At 36.7% G+C, this 23,273-nt stretch overlaps 3 long non-coding RNA genes across 5 annotated transcripts; 1 reads left to right on the top strand and 2 right to left on the bottom strand.

The window, feature by feature from the left end:
- Positions 1 to 609: 609 nt before the first annotated feature.
- On the bottom strand, positions 610 to 2,049 carry LOC144898250 (uncharacterized). Its single transcript, XR_013627143.1, has 4 exons — positions 2,030 to 2,049; positions 1,092 to 1,161; positions 878 to 1,000; positions 610 to 798 (listed from the first exon to the last, which is right to left on the bottom strand). It is a non-coding gene; the product is annotated as an uncharacterized LOC144898250 (long non-coding RNA).
- An 8,956-nt stretch (positions 2,050 to 11,005) lies between these two features.
- Positions 11,006 to 12,508, bottom strand: LOC144898257 (uncharacterized). The gene is made up of 3 exons (XR_013627152.1): positions 12,437 to 12,508; positions 12,221 to 12,343; positions 11,006 to 11,198 (listed from the first exon to the last, which is right to left on the bottom strand). It is a non-coding gene; the product is annotated as an uncharacterized LOC144898257 (long non-coding RNA).
- A 2,599-nt stretch (positions 12,509 to 15,107) lies between these two features.
- On the top strand, positions 15,108 to 19,666 carry LOC144898252 (uncharacterized). 3 transcript variants are annotated; one of them, XR_013627145.1, is made up of 8 exons: positions 15,108 to 15,309; positions 16,231 to 16,300; positions 16,392 to 16,511; positions 16,702 to 16,813; positions 16,945 to 17,086; positions 19,036 to 19,105; positions 19,234 to 19,356; positions 19,450 to 19,666. It is a non-coding gene; the product is annotated as an uncharacterized LOC144898252 (long non-coding RNA). The 3 variants fall into 3 exon arrangements; XR_013627146.1 differs by lacking the exons at positions 19,036 to 19,105; positions 19,234 to 19,356; positions 19,450 to 19,666 and adding an exon at positions 17,216 to 17,690; XR_013627147.1 differs by lacking the exons at positions 16,945 to 17,086; positions 19,036 to 19,105; positions 19,234 to 19,356; positions 19,450 to 19,666 and having other exon boundaries at positions 16,702 to 16,906.
- The last annotated feature ends 3,607 nt before the right edge of the window (positions 19,667 to 23,273 follow it).

Genomic DNA, 23,273 nt, shown 5'->3' with positions numbered 1-23,273 from the left:
CTACATTAAAATACATAGAAATTAATATTTATATTACAGTAAATACTATTTTATGACAATACTGTATTAATTCGAAATCCCACAGTTTTTGAATGTTTAATGCGAGCTGCAATATCTCCTACTTTTTTGACGGTCATTGAAAGTAGTGATGCAACAACAACAACAACAACCGCAACAATCGGTGTATTTGTATTTGTATTCGAGTAAAATTTAAACTACTTAAACTTCCCAACCCTGGGAAAAAATAATTAATAAAATAAAATATAAATAATAATAATACAATATTAATACTTAAATAATAAATTGACCAATGTTTTTTCATGAATCCACCAGTGAACGTGCAGGGGAAAAAACAAAATAAAAGCCCAATTTTTCCCCCAAATCTAGTCTTTTTCATTTATTTTCTAGTGTAATTATAACAGAGTTGTGAGTTTAGGCACCAGTTGAGCTGGGATAGGCTCCAGCTCACACGTGACCCCAGAAAAAAATAAAAGTTGATGAAAGTCAGTGTCCACGCCAAGCCAACGGCCTCATAAGAAAGACTGTACTAGTTATCATGAATGCTGTTTCTGCAGGAAGAACACACACACAGTGAAGTATAAAGTTCATATATTTGTATTTTTTATTTTGAAATGCTTTCTACGAGCTGGTCTGCCGTTTGGATTGAACCCAAATTGGTTGGAGATCAACTCTGTCCTGCGTTGCACAGGTCTTCTTGGCAGCAGGGTTTGCTGTAGAAGCCATGCTTGGTGTACACTTCACACTCTTTATCAGACAGGCAACTTCGCTTTATTGGACCTGATAAATGATATTATTATTAGAGCAATTATGAATCCTGAGTGACTCATAAATGAAAAAAATGATGTCATAAACTCACGTCTATTTGTAAGTTGGTATTCCCCACAGTTTTGTTGAGATGGCCCACACTCCACCTCTGTGGGATAACAGTATTGCTCGAGTCCAACATCAAAGGCACACTTTCGACACTTCAGGGCTTCGCCTGAGGAAGCAAAAATGGCGTCAATGATCCTGTTTTATTGTGTTTTGCCTTTCCTGTCCTTTTGTGCTTCTGTCAATCGTAGCGCACTCACCAGCCGTGAAGAGCAGGGCGATGCTTAAAGTCAAAAGCAACACCTTCATTGTGTTTTTCGGCACAGCAACCTGTGACAGAGAACGGTACATTTATTTGGATTTCAAACTTACGCTTCTTTATACGCCCGCTTCTATGTTTGGGACTCACCAATCAAATTGTTGCTTTGACACAATGAACAGACAAAAAGTTAACTAAAATTTTAAAAAAAGTTGTGTGGTCCTTCTTCCTTTTGTTTTATTTTAGTTTTATTTATTTTTCTTTTTGTGCAGAACTAATCATTTATGGGATTTTGCCGTAACTATAAAATGTAAAATGTAAGGTCGCGGGGTGCTGGAGCCTATCCCAGCTGGCTTCGGGCGAGAGGCGGGGTACACCCTGGACTGGTGGCCAGCCAATCACAGGGCACATATAGACAAACAACCATTCACACTCACATTCATACCTATGGACAATTTAATCGCCAATTAACCTAGCATGTTTTTGGAATGTGGGAGGAAATCGGAGTACCCGGAGAAAACCGGGGAGAACATGCAAACTTCACAGAGAGATGGCCAAGGGTGGAATTGAACCCTGGTCTCCTAACTGAGGACACAATAGTCACATGCTAACCACTCGACCGCATGTGATTATTTATTCTTCCTTTTGTTTTATTTTAGTTTTATTTATTTTTTTATTTATTTTTCCACTGACCGTACATAACCAGTTCTATTTTTCATTTTGTGCAGAACTAATAATTTATGGGAGTTTGCCGTAACTACATATGAAATATAAAACGTCTTCTTTTTGTTCTTGGTTTTCTTCTTGATTTATTTAAACAAGAGCGAGAAGGACGACACAAATCAAAGTCGTGCACAGCAAAGTAATGAATTACATCAATCCACAATCATGGAAACACAACACGACTGAATATAAGTTCCATCTTGAATATCCACGTACCTTAGTGACTTGTTGAAGCAGGATTCTGCGGATGCAATATCGCCGTTTGGTTGATCGTACTTTTATAGCTGTTTTTTATTTGCTGATCTGCTTAAGTCAAACTTTTTTCCTGCAGCACTTTTTCTGATTAAATATTTGCGGAGATGGAAATTCTTCACCATTTTTCCAAAGGACATATTCAACCTCATATTGAGGTCAGCCATAAAGTTGGGGTTGGAAAAGTATGTCTTAAAGGTAGAACCACGTTGATTGTAGAGTAATCAAATGCAGTCATTTTAGATCTCGAAATTACAGCATAATATAAAAATTCCAACCCGTGACCGTAGTGAGGAAAACGGATGGATAAAAATTCCCACGTTTCTCTCATACAACTTTATATATATATATATATAACTTTATATATATATATATTTGTAATATATATGTATATATATAATATATATACGTAATAATATGTAATATATATGTATGTATGTGTATTCTCAAATATAAGTATATAAGTACTTATATATACGTATATATGTATATATATATTAGATTTATTTAAATATTTATTTATTATTATTTATTTAATTTGTATATTTGATGCATATATAGCAAATTTGCATATATATATATAACTTATATATAATATATATGTAATAATATGTAATATATATGTATGTATGTGTAATATATATATTTATTTATATATATATATGTGTAATATATATATTACACATACATACATATATTACACATATGTAGGTCAGACTCCCAAGTACTTCTGGACTACTGCCGAACCCCACTTTCTAATTTTGTGGGTATAGGAGTTGATAATAAATCATTAAAGCCATTGGCGAGATGATTGAAATTACCACCAATCAACCTAGCATTTATTAATAATTTGACATACATACACATATGTCTACATATAATCAATATTATATTTATCGCTGTGAATACATATATGTATACCATACCCATGTTATCTACGGCACACATCATGTCATTTTTACCGTTAGCATGCTAATATTTGACCAGTATATCCTTTCACGAGTCCTTCATATGTAAAAGTTGGTGAAAGGGAGTATCCACATGAAGCCACTGTCTTCGTGAAAAATAGTGATGGCCTCATTGTTATTATCATGAAGGCTGTTTCTATACAGGAAGAACCTGACGCATTAAACACACAGTCCCATATCAAGTTGATATATTTTTTTATTATTTTTCAAATGCTTTCTAAACTACTGAGAAGTGAGCCTGCCGGGAGGGAATCTTTGGCGGGAACCCCTAGTCATCCACCATCCTTTAAAGTTAGGTGCATTGCACATGTCAGACTTGCAGCAGGTACCAAGGTCTCCCCAAAAGTTGCACTCTGCATCAGACATGCACGTCTTTAATTCTGTCAAAGAGAGCAGAACAGCATCAGCATTATTACATTATTATTATTATTATTATTAAGAGCGACACTGCTATGATGTGACAGTAGTGGTGTGCGATACTGCTATATTTGGTATCGACCCGATACCAAGTATATACAGGGCCTGTATTGTCGATACCGATACTTAAAAAAAAATCAAAAAAATGACTTTTTTAATGACTGTACTGCAAAAAAGGTCAGTAAGGATAATTCATAATGCCGCCTACAGAGAACATACTAACTCCTTATTTCTAAAATCACAAATACGTCAACTTGCTGATATAGTTCATCTTCAAACAGCTAAAATAATGCATAAGGCTAAAAAATAACCAATTAGCTAAAAATGTCATCCAATACTTCTCTACAAGAGAGGAGAAATATGATCTCAGGGAAGAAGTACATTTGAAACACTTCTATGCTAGGACTACGTTAAAAAGCCACAGCATTTCAGTATGTGGAATCAAACTATGGAATGGATTGAGTAAGGAAATCAAACAATGCACAACGATGAGCCAATTCAAGAAACAATACAAGCAGTTGATGTTTGCTAAATACAAGGATGAAGAGTCTTGAACCAGTCATGATGTGCTATATATATCACTATATTGACACTTACTATGGTACCCATATGTCATTGGATGCTCATATCACCTTGTACTTCGGTATGTGACAAAAAATTAAAACAATTTAAAATTTTTTTAAAAATTTAAGAATTCCAAATGTAAAAAAATTACAATTTTGTAAAAAATAAAAAAAATAAAAAAAAATTTAAAATTAAAAAATGTAACTATATTAGGAAAGCAGGAAGTGAACAAATGTAACAGTTACTGATTGTAAAAGTACCAGATGGTACTCAATTGTAATCTGATGCATGTTCAAACGAAATAAAATCATTACCATTACCATTACCATTACCATTACCATTATCATTACCATTACCATTACCATTACCATTACCATTACCATTACCATTACCATACTGTAGGCTCACACGAGCTCCATGCAGAAAAAAAAGGAAAGAATCCATTCTGGTTCTAACATTTTTGGGGGGCGCCACGGACATCACAGATGCCTGAGTACTCAATGTAATAATACCAAACAAGAAAAAAGATCTGTTTTTATACTTACTCATTGTATGAAGTCAAAAGCCACTAAAAAAAAACCTGAGAAATCTACGACACCGTGGCTGTGCAGGCAAATACGGCTATTGTCTAAGCCACAGTGCCTACCGTAGTCAGTAATCCAGCATGAACCCCGGGCTAAGTCCACGAGGTTGGACTACCAAGAGTACACCGTAACTTGTGGATTGACCAACATTTGGCATGTTGAACAGTAAAGAGTGCTGAAAGACGACTGAATGAAAAAAAATGTAATAAACTTACCAAATCCTGTGAAATGGACATCAGCACAGTTTTCCTTAAATGGTGGACACTTCATTGGGAAACAAGTTCCATCATCACAGTTTAGGCAAAGCACGGTTTCACCTGAAGAAGCAAAAAATATCGTAATTACTCCTGTTCATGTTTTCTCTAACTGGTGCTCGGTGAATTTGACCCATCAACCATGACACTCACCAACTGTAAAGAGCACAGCGACGCTTAAAGCCAAGAGCAACAACTTCATTGTGTTGTTCAACACAGAAACCTGTGGCAGAGAATGGTACATTAGCCACGTATACATGGACCCAAGTATTACAATTGTATTCGCTTTGGTCAACAACAAACTACATCTTCCACGTGTACGTACCTCGTCAAAGTATAAGATCATGCAAGGCGATGACATCAATTTGTTGCAGCTCGTACTTTTATAGCTGCCTTTTATATGCTCACTTGCTGTACATCCACCCTTTATCCTGCAGCACCTTTTCAGAATATGTACTTCCTCTAGGCAAATTCTCAATGTACATAATAATCATATGACTCCAAATTACTGCGTTATATGTGGCATTCATTCATTCATTTTCTACCACGTATCCTCATGAGGGTCGCGGGGGTGCTGGAGCCGATCCCAGCTGTCTTCGGGCGAGAGGCGGGGGCCAATCACAGGGCACATATAGACAAACAACCATTCACACTCACATTCATACATACATGGACAATTTGTACAGTACTACAAGAGCGGCATCGAGCATCGTCCCCTCTCAATGTGTTGCAGTCTGCACTTTGCAATCTTTAACTTTTTCTGTAAAGCGTCTTTGAGTATTATGAAAAGCGCTATACAAATAAAATGTATTATTATTATTATTAATGTGTTTCATAAATTACAGTATTTTTAACCAGACAACGGGCACAATCGTGCATCAGTCACTGACTGTGTTTTTTTTCTGTCTGCTTGTTTTGGATGGTGGCTGGTGATACTGGTACTACTGAAGTTTTAAGAAAAATACAGTAAGCAAAGCTGACACATTATTGTTATGTTTATTGCCATGTTTGCATGAATCACCAACTTCACAGAAATTTAATTCATTAAATTAATTAAAGGATTTTATTCTTCAAAAGCCCTGGGGACCGGGTGGAAAAAGCCAACATATTAATTGATCAAACAAGAATATAAAATATAAATTTATCTGGTCTTGTAGCCGAAATTTTTATGAGAAGTACATTAATATTACTATACAATATTATTATTTAACTTCTTTTTATTTGCTCACTTGCTGTACATCCACCCTTTGCCCTGCAGCACCTTACCAGAATATGTCCTTGTCCTTCACAAAAATGAATATTATTAATCACATTTGGGCTACTGAAATGATCAATATAATAATCAGGTGCTGCTGTGCTTTTATTTTTGTGTTTGGAAAAGTCAATGCTAGGTGTTGCTGTAGGTTGCTATGTTGCCATGTGAATTCAATGCAGCCAGGATGAAAGTTCAGGTAATGCTTAAAAAGGACCAAAATACTGCAAAAATACTGTGAGTCTTGCATGTTATCATGAATGTTACTACATGGTCCCGGCATGTATTTAAAACCCTAAAACCTCATTGGAGGTTTTTGGAGGTGTTTTAACAGTGGGCTTTGTCGGTGGGGTAGCTGTTTCCCATTAAGCACGGTAATGAGCTGTCTACTTTTATCTGTTTTTATGTCTTTTGAATGCCCATAAAAGAGAAAGATGTTTGTTCATGTCTTAGATAAAAATATTGGCATTTGTAATATAAAGCCAGGGTTCAATTCCACCCTCTGCCATTTCTGTGTGGAGTTTGCATGTTGCATTCCAAAAACATGCTAGGTTAATTAGCGACTCCAAATTGTCCATAGGTATGAATGTGAGTGTGAATGGTTGTTTGTCTATATGTGCCCTGTGATTGGCTGGCCACCAGTCCAGGGTGTACCCCGCCTCTCACCCGAAGACAGCTGGGATAGGCTCTAGCACCCCCCGCTACCTTTGTGAAGAAAGGCGGTAGAAAATGAATGAATGAATATTAAAGCTCTGATATACTCAAATGTTTGAGTTTATGAACTCAAAAAAATGTGGTAACTGATTGCCTCACTTTTTTTGAGTTCTGCTAACTTATTCGGGTTTACAGTAATTTTTATCTATTTTATGTACCATTTGTCTCTATTGGGCTCATGGGTGAGCTGGAGCCTATCCCATAAATAATAACGGCCTCATTGTTATCATGAAGGGTTTTTCTGCAGGAAGCTGTAGTATTACACACACACACACAGTCAAATTTACAGTTTGTGTATGTTTTTATTATTTTTGAGATGCATTCTAACATAACTTAACTACTAAGAACACATACATACATGACACTTTCTAATTTTTTTCTATTATTTTTCAAATGCTTTCTAAACTACTGAGAAGCGAGCGTGCCGGGAGGGAATCTTTGGCGGGAACCCCCAGTCATCCACCATCCTTTAAAGTTAGGTGCATTGCACATGTCAGATTTGCAGCAGGTAGCACTGCCTCCCCAAAACTTGCACTCCGCATCAGACATGCACCTCTTTTGTTCTGTCGAAGAGAGAAAACAGCATCAGCATTATTACATTATTATTATTATTATTAAGAGTGACACTGCTATGATGTGACAGTAGTGGTGTGCGATACTGCTATCGACCCGATACCGAGTACATGCAGGGCCAGTATTGTCAATAACGATACTTGGAAAAAAAAACAGAAAAATGACTTTTTTGTGATTTCCCTTTTGGATTGTTAATCAGTTCAAATGAATATTAATGATATTAATTATCATATAGTGAAGTAAATCTAAAATACGTTCTTAGCACAATAACAGTTGAAAGCAACACAAAATCACTTTTTATTCTCAAATAAATAAAGCTTACAAAATTAGCACTCCACAACTTTGTTCAAGTTACATGGATGTTTTTTTTTAAAAGAAATATAACAATTTCAACATTTCAACCCTTCATTGTTCAAAGTCTTCAACATTTTCATACCACAACAAATATTGCAAAAGATATAAAGCAAATTCTTTGTTCAGACGGTAAATCAAGCACAACAGGGTGGGGAGGAGGAAGCATATTATTTTCCTTCAAATTTGGATGGATCCGTCGCGTGACAAAAAATTATTATTTTTTAAATTAAAAAAATAATTTAAAAAAATGTAAAAAAAAATAAAAATTTAAAAATTTAAAAATTTAAAAATTTAAAAATTTAAAAATTTAAAAATTTAAAAATTTAAAAATTTAAAAATTTAAAAATTTAAAAATTTAAAAATTTAAAAATTTCTACTTAAACTATATTAGGAAAGCAGGAAGTGAACAAATGTAACATTTACTGATTGTAAAAGTACCAGATTGGGGGGGTAGGATTTAATAAGCTTTGCTTCTTCCTACTCCTTTTGGACATGTGGAACTGGGAACTGATTATGGGATGCATTCAATTGTAATCTGATGCATGTTCAAATGAAATTAAACCATTACCATTACCATTACCATTACCATTACCATTACCATTACCATTACCATTACCATTACAATTACAATTACAATTACAATTACAATTACCATTACCATTACCATTACCATTACCATTACCATTACCATTACCATTACCATTACCATTACCATTACCATTACCATTACCATACTGTAGGATCAAGGTTGGACTACCAAGAGTACACCGTAACTTGTGGACTGACTGAAAAAAATGTAATAAACTTACCAAATCCTGTGACATGGACATCAGCACAGTTTTCCTTAAATGGTGGACACTTCATTTTGAAACAAGTTCCATGATCACAGTTTAGGCAACGCACGGTTTCACCTGAAGAAGCAAAAATATCGTAATTACTCCTGCTCATGTTTTCTCTAACTGGTGCTCGGTGAATTTGACCGATCAACCATGACACTCACCAACTGTAAAGAGCACAGCGACGCTTAAAGCCAAGAGCAACAACTTCATTGTGTTGTTCAACACAGAAACCTGTGGCAGAGAATGGTACATTAACCACGTATACATGGACCCAAGTATTACAATTGTATTCGCTTTATTTGCTCAAACATAAAGAATTGAACCTTTGTATACACCTCATTCTGAAATAACATATAATTCTATGTTGTATATTTGTAATTTGAAGTTTCCAGCTCATATTTAGTAATGTTTTTAAGTGTGACATATTTTTTTGCTAATTGGACAATAAAAAAGATAGAAATGACAGTTTCTTTGGGTGATCAGTTGAATTGATCATAAGTCAGTGATGATGATTTAGGCTATAATGTTGCTATAATGTAATAACTATGCCACTATGAAAATCTAATCTAAAAAAAAACTAATGTTACATTGCGTAATTACTTGGAGTTAATAATAATAATAATAATAATAATAATAATAATAATAATAATAATAATAATAATAATAATAATAATAATAATAATAATAATTTACTTTTCAAAGTAAACAAATCAAGATAAGACCACATTAATTTTAAAAACATGGACGAAAGAAGAAAACATGGTCAACAACAAACTACATCTTCCACGTGTACGTACCTCGTCAAAGTATAAGATCATGCAAGGCGATGACATCAATTTGTTACAGCTCCTACTTTTATAGCTGCCTTTTATATGCTCACTTGCTGTACATCCACCCTTTAACCTAGCATGTTTTGGAATGTGGGAGTACCCGGCGAAAACCCACGCATGCACGGGAATAACATGCAAACTCCACACAGAGATGGCCGAGGTTGGAATTGAACCCTGGCTTTATGTAACAAATCCCAATATTTTTATGTAAAACATGAACAAACTCTTTCTCTTTTGTGGGCATTCAAAAGACATAAAAACAGATAAAAGTAGACAGCTCATTACCGTGCTTAATGGGAAACAACTACCCCACCGACAAAGCCCACTATTAAAACACCTCCAGAAACCTCTAATGAGGTTTTAGGGTTTTAAATACATGCCGGGACCATGTAGTAACATTCATGATAACATGCAAGACTCACAGTATTTTTGCAGTATTTTGGTCTTTTTAAGCATTACCTGAACTTTCATCCTGGCTGCATTGAATTCACATGATTAGAGAATAAATCAATAGCAAAAATATTGGAATTTGTTATATTACAATGTAGTTTCGAGACCTGATTATTATATTGACAATTTCAGTATTAATATTAATTTGCGTGAAGGACAAGGACATATTCTGGTAAGGGGCTGCAGGGCAAAGGGTGGATGTACAGCAAGTGAGTAAATAAAAAGAAGTTGTGACTAGTCTTGTAATATTAATAATGTACTTCTCATTAAAATTACGACTTGCCGCATGGTTGTAAAACCAGATAAATTTATATTTTATATTCTTATTTGATCAATGAATGTGCTGGCTTTTTCCACCCGGTCCCCAGGACTTTTGAAGAATAAAATCCTTTAATTAATTTAATGAATTAAATTTCTGTGAAGTTGGTGATTCATGCAAACATGGCAATAAACATAACAATAATGTGTCAGCTTTATTGTTACGGACAGGTGTGGGTGATGAGGAAAACCAAGGAAGACGAGGCAAAGCAGGAAGTTACCTCCAAAATAAGAGTCTCCAAACAGAAACTAAAGCCCAAGAAGGTAACATAATCAAACTGTCACGCAGGAGCCTACACAGGGCGTGACGGGGATGATTCAGAATACGGATAATGATGAAATACGAGCAGGGATGAGCCGTGTACTCGTTATAACACATTTACAGTTAAACCACCCTGGACTGGTGGCCAGCCAATCACAGGGCACATATAGACAAACAACCATTCACACTCACATTCATACCTATGGACAATTTGGAGTCGCTAATTAACCTAGCATGTTTTTGGAATGTGGGAGGAAACCGGAGTACCCGGAGAAAACACTGTAAAGACTCTTTAGAGCTTTTATGATTTTGGGAGCGCAGTTGAGCTGGGATAGGCTCCAGCTCACCCACGAGCCTAATAGAGACAAATGGTACAGAAAATAGATAAAAATTAAGTATTCAAATGCAAAAACTGATGAAAGTCAAAGCCTAAAACTCGAGCCAACGCCTTCATAAGAAATAATAACGGCCTCATTGTTATCATGAAGGGTTTTTCTGCAGGAAGCTGAAGCATTACACACACACACACACAGTCAGATTTACAGTTTGTGTATGTTTTTATTATTTTTGAGATGCATTCTAACATAACTTAACTACTAAGAAGCTGGTGGAAGTTCATAGACGTCAACACTCTTGTGCTATTTTTCATCGTTGACATTGCAGAGGTCCTCTTTGCAGCAGGGTTTGCTCTTGAAAGCATAGCGTGCATGCAGCTGGCACTCGAAATCAGACAAGCATTCCCGAATTACGAGGCCTGGCAGAGGAACGAAAACAGCATCAGTATTATTACATTATTACATTATGATATTATTACTAATATTATTATATTATTACTAACTGCTATTGTCATTTGGAATTTTTGGATGACTTTTGGACCATGTTACTTTTTTTCACAATGTAGCTGTACTTCCAAGAGGTTGACTACAAAGTGAAAGTATACAATAGCCACGTTTATATGAGGACTTTTTCTCTTTCCGAATGACCTTTCCGAAAGCAATGGTATACATGGAAAAGGAATATTCCAATGGCGTGTCTACATGCGCCGCTATAATCAACCAGAAGAGTCAATGGGGCATGCCCAGTAAAAAGTAAACATCAACATCACGTGATACTGACTTCCTGGAGTTTTTCTTTCACTTGTTGGAATAACTCCGTATTGCCAGTTTTTCCTTCATCCAGTCTTGAAATTTAGTTTGAATAAAAAACAAACTTTCCACAAAGAAGAATATCTGGAGCTGCGTGTTACGTCATATCTCAGCATTGGCTGAAAGAACGCACCCGGGAACAGGAAAAGATAAAGTTCAATCTTGCTAATATTTTATAATTAAGCTCGGTTTTATATAGATATGTATTTTCTTTTTTAATAAAACCGGACTTGTGAATGGCGTATAGAAGGGTTTAGATTCTGTTCCACAGATGGCGCTAATGCACACGAAAGCTGCTTGCCAACCGCCAATAAACAACACGAAGAAGAACGCAGTCTGACAACTTTCTGAGTATAAGTTTCCGGTTACAAGATACCTCAATCGGATTGGGGAAAGGAATATTCCACCTCTGGGAATCCTATTATATATTCATTCGGATTGGCACTTTTCTTTGGGAATGAGGTGTATACAAAGGTTACATTCTTTCCGTTTGAGCAAATAACCCGAATGGAATTGGAATATTTGGGTCCATGTATACGTGGCTAATGTCGTTGGGGTACTGACCAACATAGCAGATTCAGTAAAAACTGCTTAGTGACTCCTGAAAGAAAAGATGATGTAATAAACTTACTGTCCTCTGCGCTTTGGTATTCACCACAGTTTTGCTGAAATGAGCCACACACCCTCTCAAAGCCACGACAGTCTGTTTGGTATCCAGGATAAAAAACACAGTGCCCGCACTTCAGGGCTTCGCCTGAGGAAGTAAAAAATGAGTAAATGCTCCTGTTTTATTTTGGGGTTTTTTTAACACTGCCTTTTTTGTCCTTTTGAACTGTGGCACACTCACCAGCCGTGAAGAGCAGGGCAACACTTAAAGCCAAGAGCAACAATTGCATTGTGTTGTTCAGCGCAGCAACCTGTGACAGAAAACATTATATTCAGTATTTCATTGTGTGAAAAAAATTGTGTGAAACTAATTTTGTGCTATTCGACACATTTTTATTTAAAAAATGTATTAATTCATAAATAATGGTTGTTTTGTGGTTGAATATAGCCTATTATTAGTCCCAAAAAATAAGCAAATTGTACTTATTCCTGCTAAAATTAAGCATTTTCAAGCATTCATTAATTAATTCATTTTCTACCGCTTATCCTCACGAGGGTCGCGGGGGTGCTGGAGTCTATCCCAGCTGTCTTCAGGCGAGAGGCGGGGTACACCCTGGACTGGTGGCCAGCCAATCACAGGGCACATACTATAGACAAACAACCATTCACACTCACATTCATACCTATGGACAATTTGGAGTCGCTAATTAACCTAGCATGTTTTTGGAATGTGGGAGGAAACCGGAGTACCCGGTGAAAACCCACGCGCTAACCACTCGACCGCCGTGCAGCCGAGCTAACCTGTTGTCCCAGAAAAAGCAAAGAGCGAGTGTGTTGACGGATTTAAAGCAAGCAGTAGCTGGTTGGAAAAAAAAAACAAAAAACACCATATAGAGCTCTGTCAGGCATGACAAGTTTGTCCAGAAAAAACGTGCCTCCAAACTTCGCAATCCGTGCAAGGTTCAAGATGTTAAATGTTAATTTCTCAATTTCATATGTCATGTTTGTGGCATTTTTATTTAAATGTACCGAGATTGGATGAATGGATGTCAACTGTGCATGTTAAAAAGCCTTGATCATGTGTACAGACTTTTGTGTGCAAAAATCTAAAGTCTAAAACTACATCTTTTTCATGTCTACGTACCTTGTTGACTTTGAAGATTCCGCAAGGCGATGGCGTTTTGTTGCTGCTCGTACTTTTACACATGCCTTTTATTTGCTTACTTGATACGTATATGTCCACCCTTTTCCCTGCAGCGCTTTTTTTTACAATGGGCCCTCCATGCAAATGAAGATTGTTAATCACATTTACATTTTAAACGAACAGGTTCAACCCCAAAATCAAACACCCATGAAGTGGTATCATATAAAGCCATAATAAAGTTGGGGGTGAAAAAGTATGCCGCTGGCGCCAAGTCTATTGTGTGTTTTCATTTTGAAAAATGACTTGATAAACTCAAATGTGTAACAGATTTTAACAATTTTGTGTAACAAAATTGTAACAAACAATTAAAATAGAAATAAAAAAGAAATAAAATTAATTAATTAAAAATTAATTTAATTAAAAACAAAAACAAAAAAAAATTAAACTGTAAAAAAATTACAATTTTAAAAAAATTATAAAAAATTAAAAAATAATTAAATTTGTAAAAATTAAAAAATTTTACAAATCAAACTTTAACTATATTAAGAAAGCAGGAAGTGAACAAATGTAACAGTTACTGATTGTAAAAGTACCAGATGGAGGGGTAGGATTTAATAAGCTTTGCTTCTTCCTACTCCTTTTGGACATGTGGAACTGGGAACTGATTATGTGATGCATTCAATTGCAATCTGATGCATGTTCAAATCAAATAAAACCATTACCATTACCAAATCACAGTATTGACCTAGTTTACTGTGTGGGCTACATGCTAACCACTCATTGGGAGCCGGCTAGTAGCTAATCGTTGTGGTATGGCTAACTATTGATGTGCCAGTAATGTAGTTTGATCGCATAACAATGTTAATAATAATTACAATGTCGTTGTAGCTTGGATAATATGGACGTCACCATGCATCCATTAAATTTCTATGCCGCTTTTCCTCATTAGAGTCGTAGGTGTATGCTGGAGCCTATCCCAGCTGACTTGCAGTTTACATAAAATGTAAATAGAGTGATTTTTTTTTTTTTTTTGCATTTTGGAGACTTTCAGATGAATTTATAGTGGAATAAATTTGTCCCATTCATGCAGTATTCATCTGTCTCTTTTGATCAGAATGCACAGAAAAGAAAAAGGATCGTGGATGATGGGCAAAATTCCAAAAACGTGCAGTTTTCCTTTAGGGAATACTTTTCCAAAACCAACTTTATGGCTAAACTCGACTTCAGGGGTGTTTGACTTTGGGCTTGAACTTGTCCATTTAAAATGTAAATGTGGTTAACAATCCTCATTTGCATGAAGGACAAGTGCGTATTCTATAAAATGCTGCATAAAAAAAACGTGGACATATAGCAAGTGAGCAAATATTTTAAAAAAAACAACTATAAAAGTATGAGCAGCAACAAACTGATCTCATCCAATTTCAGAATCCTACAAGTCAATAAGGTGCGTAGACATGAAAGATGGAGTTTTTATTCATTTAGTCGTGTTAGTTTTTGGAATTACTTTGTTGTGCAGGACTTAAAAGTAGTTTTTTAAGGGTATATTCTGTCTCGCTCTTGCATGCAAGAAGAATACAAAGTCAAACATCGCTACATTGAGGAAGGACAGAACTTTTCTTTTTTTTTACCTGTCCTTTTGTCCCTTCACTTATTCAAAGCAATTAGGGATGGTTGCTTAGACCACTATCACCCATCTAAATTATCTGTACTTGTACTCGGAATGGGTGGGGCATAAACCGGAAGTGGGTGTGAGATATATTGTTTGTTTTGCAAGGTGCTCACTAAAAAGGGTTACATCTATTTAAAATTGATTTACAATGCACTCTAAATCAGTTAATCGGGGATCAATTGTCTATGTCTGCTAAAACCGAAAGGGGGAGCTCTTTGCCGCGGCACTCCATTTTGGATGAGGATGCCAGAGGGAGACATCATGTCCGGCCATTCTTATTCATATATTTCCCCTTTTTCAGGTATGTCACGGACTTTATATGTACTCGTTGCTGTGCTGCAACATGTGAGCATCTCTGTGAGCATGTTTGGTGCCTTTTGGAAACTTTTTGAGACATAGTTTGGTACCAAGTTGTAGATGCTACATGGTACTGTAAGCTAGCTAACGACGTCTGTTAGGAGGGTAATGTAATGGCACGGTTTATGTTTAATGTATGTATTTGTTGGACAGTATATGTTCTTTCTTCTTTAGATGTTTAAAATAACATGCAAATGCTTTGTGTTTGAGTTGTCTGAAAAAGTGACAACATAGAAAGGGACCCTGTTTGTTGTTTTGTTGATTTGCTGTGTAGGTCTACCTGTGGGAAACAAAATGGCTGCTGTGTGCATGACAGACATTTTTTTTTTGGTGTGTGAAATAAAAAAAAAAAAACATTCTGGATGAGGATGCCAGAGGGAGACATCGTGTCCGGCCATCCTTTTTCACATATTTACCCCTTTTTGGGTGGAAAATGGGTGTGGTTAACCAGAAATTGTGTACATTATTTTCAGTCTGAAATTAACATGGACATTTATTAAGCAGCTGTATGTGTACTGTGTATGTGTGTCAGTGATTAGTTTTTAGTATCAACTCTTCCACAACTTTCATTTTTTTCTTACCTTTTCTACATTTTGATGTTCACAGAACCATAAAAATACGGTCCACAAATGGACAGCAGGCCACACTTTGGACATCCACGGTTGTTTACAAGGTGTACACTCACCAGGTTGATGTGCGCCTCGGCAGCAATCCTCTTGTGAGAATTAGACAGTTTGCATGACGAAAGAAACACTTGATTATCTGTGCAGGATACTCGTTTAGAACAATTATCTGGCTCATCCCTAAAAGGCAGGCTCCTGTAGATGCACAACATTTTAATTAAATGTACCATTCTTTTTAACAGGTTAACGTGCTGAACAACACCATGAAGTTGTTGCTCTTGACTTTAAGCATCACCCTGCTTTTCACGACTGGTGAGTGTGCCATTGTTGACAGACAGGCAGAAGCACAACAAGACAAGATAGGGCGTTACTTACTGCACTTACTGCATTCTTGCATCCTCAGGTGAAGCCCTGAGCTGCAGCCACTGCCTTTATCAGCCTGGACAAGAAGAAAACTGTCATGGCCGTGAGACACTGTGTGACCCATATGATCAGAACTGTGGTGAATACCAATACAGAGACAGTGAGTTTATTACATCATCTTTTCATTCAGTTAGCTTTCTTTACTGGTCATCGTGCCAAAAGTGGCTTGCTTGAATTAACTTGGTGTAATTCATGAAATAAATTAGTTACCACAATTGACGCGCCTTTTTATTTCCAAGAGCCCCAACAATAATGTAATAATACTGATGTTGTTTTCCTTTCTCTGTCAGGTCCAGTACTGCGGAGGTGCATGTCTGATGAGAAGTGCAAGTGGTTTACAAAGCTTGGTTACATGAGAAAACCCTGCTGCAAAGAGGACATGTGCAATGCATAATAGCAAGGGTGGGTTGATGTCAATGGGTTCAGGCCAAACATCATAGTTTAGTTAGCTTAGAAAGCATTTCAAAAAGAATAAAAATATATATATAAACTTTAGATTGACTCCATGTGTGCCTGTGTGTGTAATGCTTCAGCTTGGACCTGCTTGCATAAGACCATTGGCTTGATGTGAAGCATTCGCTAGCTGTGTCTAAATCCGGGGTCCGCAGCCAACAAGGCCAGTGGCCTCCCAAGTCGACGAAGGCCAGACGCCGAAACCAGCGCTGGTGAATTCAGGTGGTCCATTTTTTTTCTCACACATCCTGGTAATGACTCGCCCTCAATGTGTTGAGTGCGACTCTTGACCACAAACATTCTGGAGAAAAACACAATTACGGACCAATTTTTTTTTTTTTTTTACATTAGAGTGCTTTAGAAGACAAGGTGACCTGTTCTATTAGACTCTAAACAACTGTAGACAGGTAAGGCTGGTCTCACTGGTACGGGTCCGATAAATGCAAAACACATTGACATCACATATGCATCATGTAACTCCTGGGACACAAGTTGCTGCTGCATTCAGGGACAATTGTAAATCACAGCAAACAAACCCACACATGCACATGCAGCCCAAAGTAGGTGAGATTTAGGCTTGTGTTACATCAGTCACTTATGGGGTCATTATCAGGGGTAACCGATTGACTGCCACAACATTAGGTACACCTGCGCAGTGACTGCATTGAACACTATGGTCAAATATTACAATGAATCCCTTTGAAATTGAACTCAACCTGATGCTTTCAATGAGTCAGATTCTGTTGCCATCAATGTGAAAGTCCAATCGACTTCAAGGTCTTTGATGATATCGTCATCAATATTATGACTTGAGCCTGTACGATAACCAAGACAGAACATTTGTATAACAGCTTTCAACTCTGAATCAATGAAATGCCAAAAAAGTTAAGAAAATAAAGCACACTTGTGGAGATACTTTGATGTTTAGGAGCATTTGACTTTGACAGGTTGAACCTGCCCTCTTAAAGTGTAAATGTGTTTAATATTCTTCATTTATGAGAAGGAAAGTACATATTGTGATGAGGTGCTGCGGGATAAAGTCTCATAAAAACAACCTCAGAACTTGAAAACATTCCGAGTGTGTAAACAAGAGTAGCGAGTAAGCAGATAAAAGGCAGCTATAAAAGTACGAAGAGCAACACACTGATCTTGCCTTGCAGAATACTACAAGTCAAGAAGGTATGTAAACATCCAAGGTGTAGGTTGTTTTCAGTTGGGTTGTGTTTTTCCATGATTTCATGGTTATGTAAGCACGTTTCTTGTGCAGGACTTTGCTTAAAGTACTTTTTTTGACGGGTGTGGTCTGTCTCGCACTAAAATGCAGTACACAAGTGTGTACTGTGCAGTAGATTGGGGCGGTGAGGGAGCATTTTAAACTATTGACAACTGTAAACAACCACAGAAAAAGACTTTTCAGTACGGGTGAGGTTTTGCATGACATTTTGTGGTTAACACGCAGAAAATATAACTAGTTACATACGTGTAGCAGAAGTATACGTCGTGACACATCGCTACATTGAGGAAGGACAATTAAACTTTTTTTAAGTTTGCTTTTTGCTCCTTCGTGGTAATGGTAATGGTTTTATTTCATTTGAACATGCATCAGATTACAATTGAATGCATCACATAATCAGTTCCCAGTTCCACACGTCCGAAAGGAGTAGGAAGTAGCAAAGCTTATTAAATCCTACCCCTCCATCTGGTACTTTTACAATCAGTAACTGTTACATTTGTTCACTTCCTGCTTTCCTAATTTTTATTTTTATTTTTATTTTTATTTTTATTTTTATTTTTATTTTTATTTTTATTTTTATTTTTATTTTTATTTATTAAATGTAGTTCTTCCCTGAGATTATATTTCTTCTCTCTTGTAGAGACCTATTGGATAAAATTTTAACTAATTGGTTATTTTTAGCCTTATGCATTATTTTAGCTGTTTGAAGATGAACTATATCAGCAAGTTGAAGTATTTGTCATTTTAGAAATAAGGAGTTAGTATGTTCTCTGTAGGCGCCATTATGAATTATCCTTACTAGCCGTTTTTTGCACATTGCTTCATTGAGTCCAAGCAATGTGTTTGTGTAGTCTCAAAGAAAAGTAGGCATAAAAAGATACACAACAATACCTTTGTACATTTGTAATCCAAATAAATGTAATGTTTTCTGTCACAGGTTACTGTGCAAAACAACACAATGAAGTTGTTTCTCTTCGCTGTGAGTGTCGCCCTGCTCTTCACCGTTGGTGAGTGTGCCGCAGTTGATCTATGACCTTTTACGGCACAACAGACAGAATCAAATAAGGACAAGAAAGGGCATTTTTGAAGAAAACACAATAAAATAGGAACAATGACAACATTTTTACATTCTCAGGTAAAGGTCTGGAGTGCATGCATTGTGCTTACCCGCCTGGACAAGAAGAACACTGTTATGACTACAACAAGGTGTGTAAGCAAGGTGATCAAAACTGTGGCGAATACCAAACCAGACAAAATGGTAAGTTCAGTACAGCATCAAGTAACTCAGTATCGTACCCTCGGCAGTCTAGCCTCTTGGAATGTAATAATGCTGCTTTCCTTTCTCCGTCAGGCCTAGTAATTCGGGGGTGTTTGTCTGATGATGATTGCACAAGATACACGGCGGCTGGATTGATCAAAAAACCCTGCTGTAAAGATAACCTATGCAATTCCAGTTAGGGGTTGATGTCCATGAATTTGTGCTCAAACCAAACAGATGTTTCTGGCAGACCAGCTTATTAGGAGTTAAGTTATTTTAGAGAGCATTTTAAAAACAATAAAAAAAAATCTAACCATTACTTTGGTGTGTGTGATGCATGCGTTTCTTCCTGCAGAAACACCTTTCATGATAACAGTCAAGCTATCAGTATTTCTTGTGAGGCTATTGGCTTGTTGAAACATTCACTTTCACCCGTTTTTATGCAGTTTGTACCCATTGGGGTCACGGGTGGGGCCACACCGTTTCTAACAAGTTCGCTAATCACCTGTGCCCCAACTTGTTGCGGTGATGTGGGAGTGAGACAGTAATCTTCCATATTAATGTGGAGGCTGGGTCTACCCACCAGTTGGGGGTTCCTTCAGAAGGAAGGCAAATTATCCACAAACTGAAATCCCTGTTTGCTGCAGAAGCTGTCCCTCTGATGTACTTGTTCCTGATCCTATCCATCCTGGTCACTCCCAATAAGAGTGCAGTTGTTTATATTTATATACGTATATATATACATTTATTTCCAAGTCACATTTATCATCATCCATCGGAGTACATAAGCCCTGCTCACAGCTTTGCTAATTGTCAGATAGTCCCTCAAGCTTCTTCGTCTGCTGCTCGTCTCCCGCCAGGTACTTTTTTAAAATTTGTGTCAGCACAAAATAAGATTTATTTATGATTATAATTCATGATACTGGTTTTAAATTCTAAATGTTCGCCAGTGAAAAAAAAGCCTATATAGGAACATTCAGAAATAATAATTATTAAATATTTACCTCAATGCACATTTCCTTCATGAAATATACAAATGAAAATACCTAAATCATAGAGCAATAGTTGTAAACTCATGTTTAATGCGAACTGCGATTTGTCCAACATTTTGGCGGTCATTGAACAAACCACTCTACCTTCTCCGATGCACAGAAGGAAGTATTTGGATGTATTTTCCCCCTTTTTCTTTCGCTTCATATTTGCTTCCAAATGCTGATACTCTGTGGGAATATGCTAATATGCTAATATGCTAATGGTAAACGTCCGTTAAAGCGTCATTAACTTTGACAGCCCTAATTAAAATAGACTGTTTTCACAGGAACCACGAAATCCAAAGAAATACAGCCGAATAGGTGCAGATTCTGGAAAAACTAGAAAGCTTGTTATGGTGTGTAGCTGCTCATATTCATCTTGAAATGTCTCCTTTACTTCACATAATGGGTCGGCCTATGGCACTTATAAATATGGCTATTCAACCATTTCCATCTGACATTTTAATACTACTAATAGGATTTTTTGTATTTTAATTTTTACCAGAACTTCCTTTCTCTGTGCATTGATTTCACATAGCAGCATAGAAATGAACACACCTAGCGTTAGCTTAACAAAGTAAAAAATGAAAAACATCAGCACTGGCGAAATCATGAATATGTAGCCTTTTCTTATGGTAGACATATTTTCTTGTCTCACATAAGGATTGTGGATTATGGGCAAGTTTAAGGCATACTTTTCCAACTTTATGGCTAAACTTGACTTCAGGGGTGTTTGACTTTGGGGTTGAACGTGTCCATTTAAAATGTAAATGTAATTATACTTCATTTGCGTGGCAGACAAGTACATATTCTGAAAAAGTGCTGCAGGAAAAAAGGTGGACATACAGCAAAGAAGTAAATAAAAGGCAACTATAAAGGTACCGGCAGCAACAAACTGATGCCCAATCGCCTTGCAGAATCGTCAACAAGGTATGAAGACAGATGTAGTTTGTATTCAGTCGTGTTGTGTTGTCATGATTGCGGGTTTATGTAATGGTAATGGTAATGGTAATGGTAATGGTAATGGTAATGGTTTAATTTCATTTGAACATGCATCAGATTACAATTGAGTGCATCCCATAATCAGTTCACAGTTCCACATGTCCAAAAGGAGTAGGAAGAAGCAAAGCTTATTAAATCCTACCCCTCCATCTGGTTTTACATTTGTTCACTTCCTGCTTTCATAATATAGTTTAAGTTAAAATTTTTAAATTTTTAAACATTTTTTTAAATTTTTAATTTTTTAAATTTTTTTACATTTTTATAATTTTTTGTCACGTACCGAAGTACAAGGTGATATGAGCATCCAATGACATATGGGTACCATAGTAAGTGTCAATATAGTGATATATATAGCACATCATGACTGGTTCAAGACTCTTCATCCTTGTATTTAGCAAACATCAACTGCTTGTATTGTTTCTTGAATTGGCTCATCGTTGTGCATTGTTTGATTTCCTTACTCAATCAATTCCATAGTTTGATTCCACATACTGAAATGCTATGGCTTTTTAACGTAGTCCTAGCATAGAAGTGTTTCAAATGTACTTCTTCCCTGAGATCATATTTCTCCTCTCTTTTTAGCTAATTGGTTATTTTTAGCCTTATGCATTATTTTAGCTGTTTGAAGATGAACTATATCAGCAAGTTGAAGTATTTGTGATTTTAGAAATAAGGAGTTAGTATGTTCTCTGTAGGCGGCATTATGAATTATCCTTACTGACCTTTTTTGCACATTGCTTCATTGAGTCAAAGTAATGTGTTTGTGGATTCTTAAACAAAAACACAACAATACCTTTGTACATTTGTAATACATTAATTCATTCATTTTCAGGGGCGGGGTACACCCTGGACTGATGGCCAGCCAATCACAGGGCACATATAGACAAACAACCATTCACACTCACATTCATACCTATGGACAATTTGGAGTCGCCAATTAACCTAGCATGTTTTTGGAATGTGGGAGGAAACCGGAGTACCCGGAGAAAACCGGGGAGAACATGCAAACTCCACACAGAGATGGCCGACGGTGGAATTGAACCCTGGTCTCTAACCACTCGACCGCCGTGCAGCCCCCTTTGAATACATCTGAAATGAAAACAAATGAAACGTTCTCTGTCGCAGGTTGCTGTGCTGAACAACACCATGAAGTTTTTGCTCTTGGCTTTAAGCTTGACGCTGCTCTTCGCGGCTGGTGAGTGTGCTGTCGTTGACCAACTCTACGACCTTCACGACGCAACAGACAGAAGCACGAAAGCACAAGAACGAATGTTGTGAATGAAAACACATTAAAACAGAAGCAATGATTACATTTTTACTTCCCCAGGTGAAGCCCTGTATTGCGCCCACTGCGCTTATCAGTCTGGAAGTCGACACTTCTGTGATGGCTCTGGTATAGAGTGCGGCCCATGGGACCAAAACTGTGGTGTATACCAATTTACCGACTACCGTGAGTTTATTACAGCATCTTTTATTTCGGGAGGCACTCGGCATTCTTTAATGTTCATCATACCAAATGAATCCATGAACTTCAGTGTACTCTTGGTAGTCCGACCACTTGGAATTAAATAAAATGTGAAGTAAAATAAGTCATCCAAACATTGTATTGCATCCAAATATATGCTGACTTTAATAATTATGTACTAATACTGAGACTGTTCTTCTTTTTTTTGCCAGGACCAATAATGCGGAGGTGCATGTCTGATGAAAAATGCAAGGACTTTGCAGAACTTGGATACATGAAAGAACCTTGCTGTAAAGACGACATGTGCAATGCTTTGTAGCGGGGGGGGTTGATGTCCATGAAATTGGGTTCAATCCAGACACCTCCTCCTGGCAGACTGGCTTCTTAGTAGTTTAGCTATTTAGAAATCATTTCAAAAA

Source organism: Doryrhamphus excisus, linkage group LG3, assembly GCF_037039965.1.
Source record: "Doryrhamphus excisus strain RoL-2023G ecotype Guam linkage group LG3, RoL_Dexc_Guam_v1.1, whole genome shotgun sequence".
Classification (NCBI taxonomy): Eukaryota; Metazoa; Chordata; class Actinopteri; order Syngnathiformes; family Syngnathidae; genus Doryrhamphus; species Doryrhamphus excisus.
The sequence above is the reverse complement of the archived record's forward strand: the minus strand, read 5'-3'. Positions and strand labels throughout refer to the sequence as shown.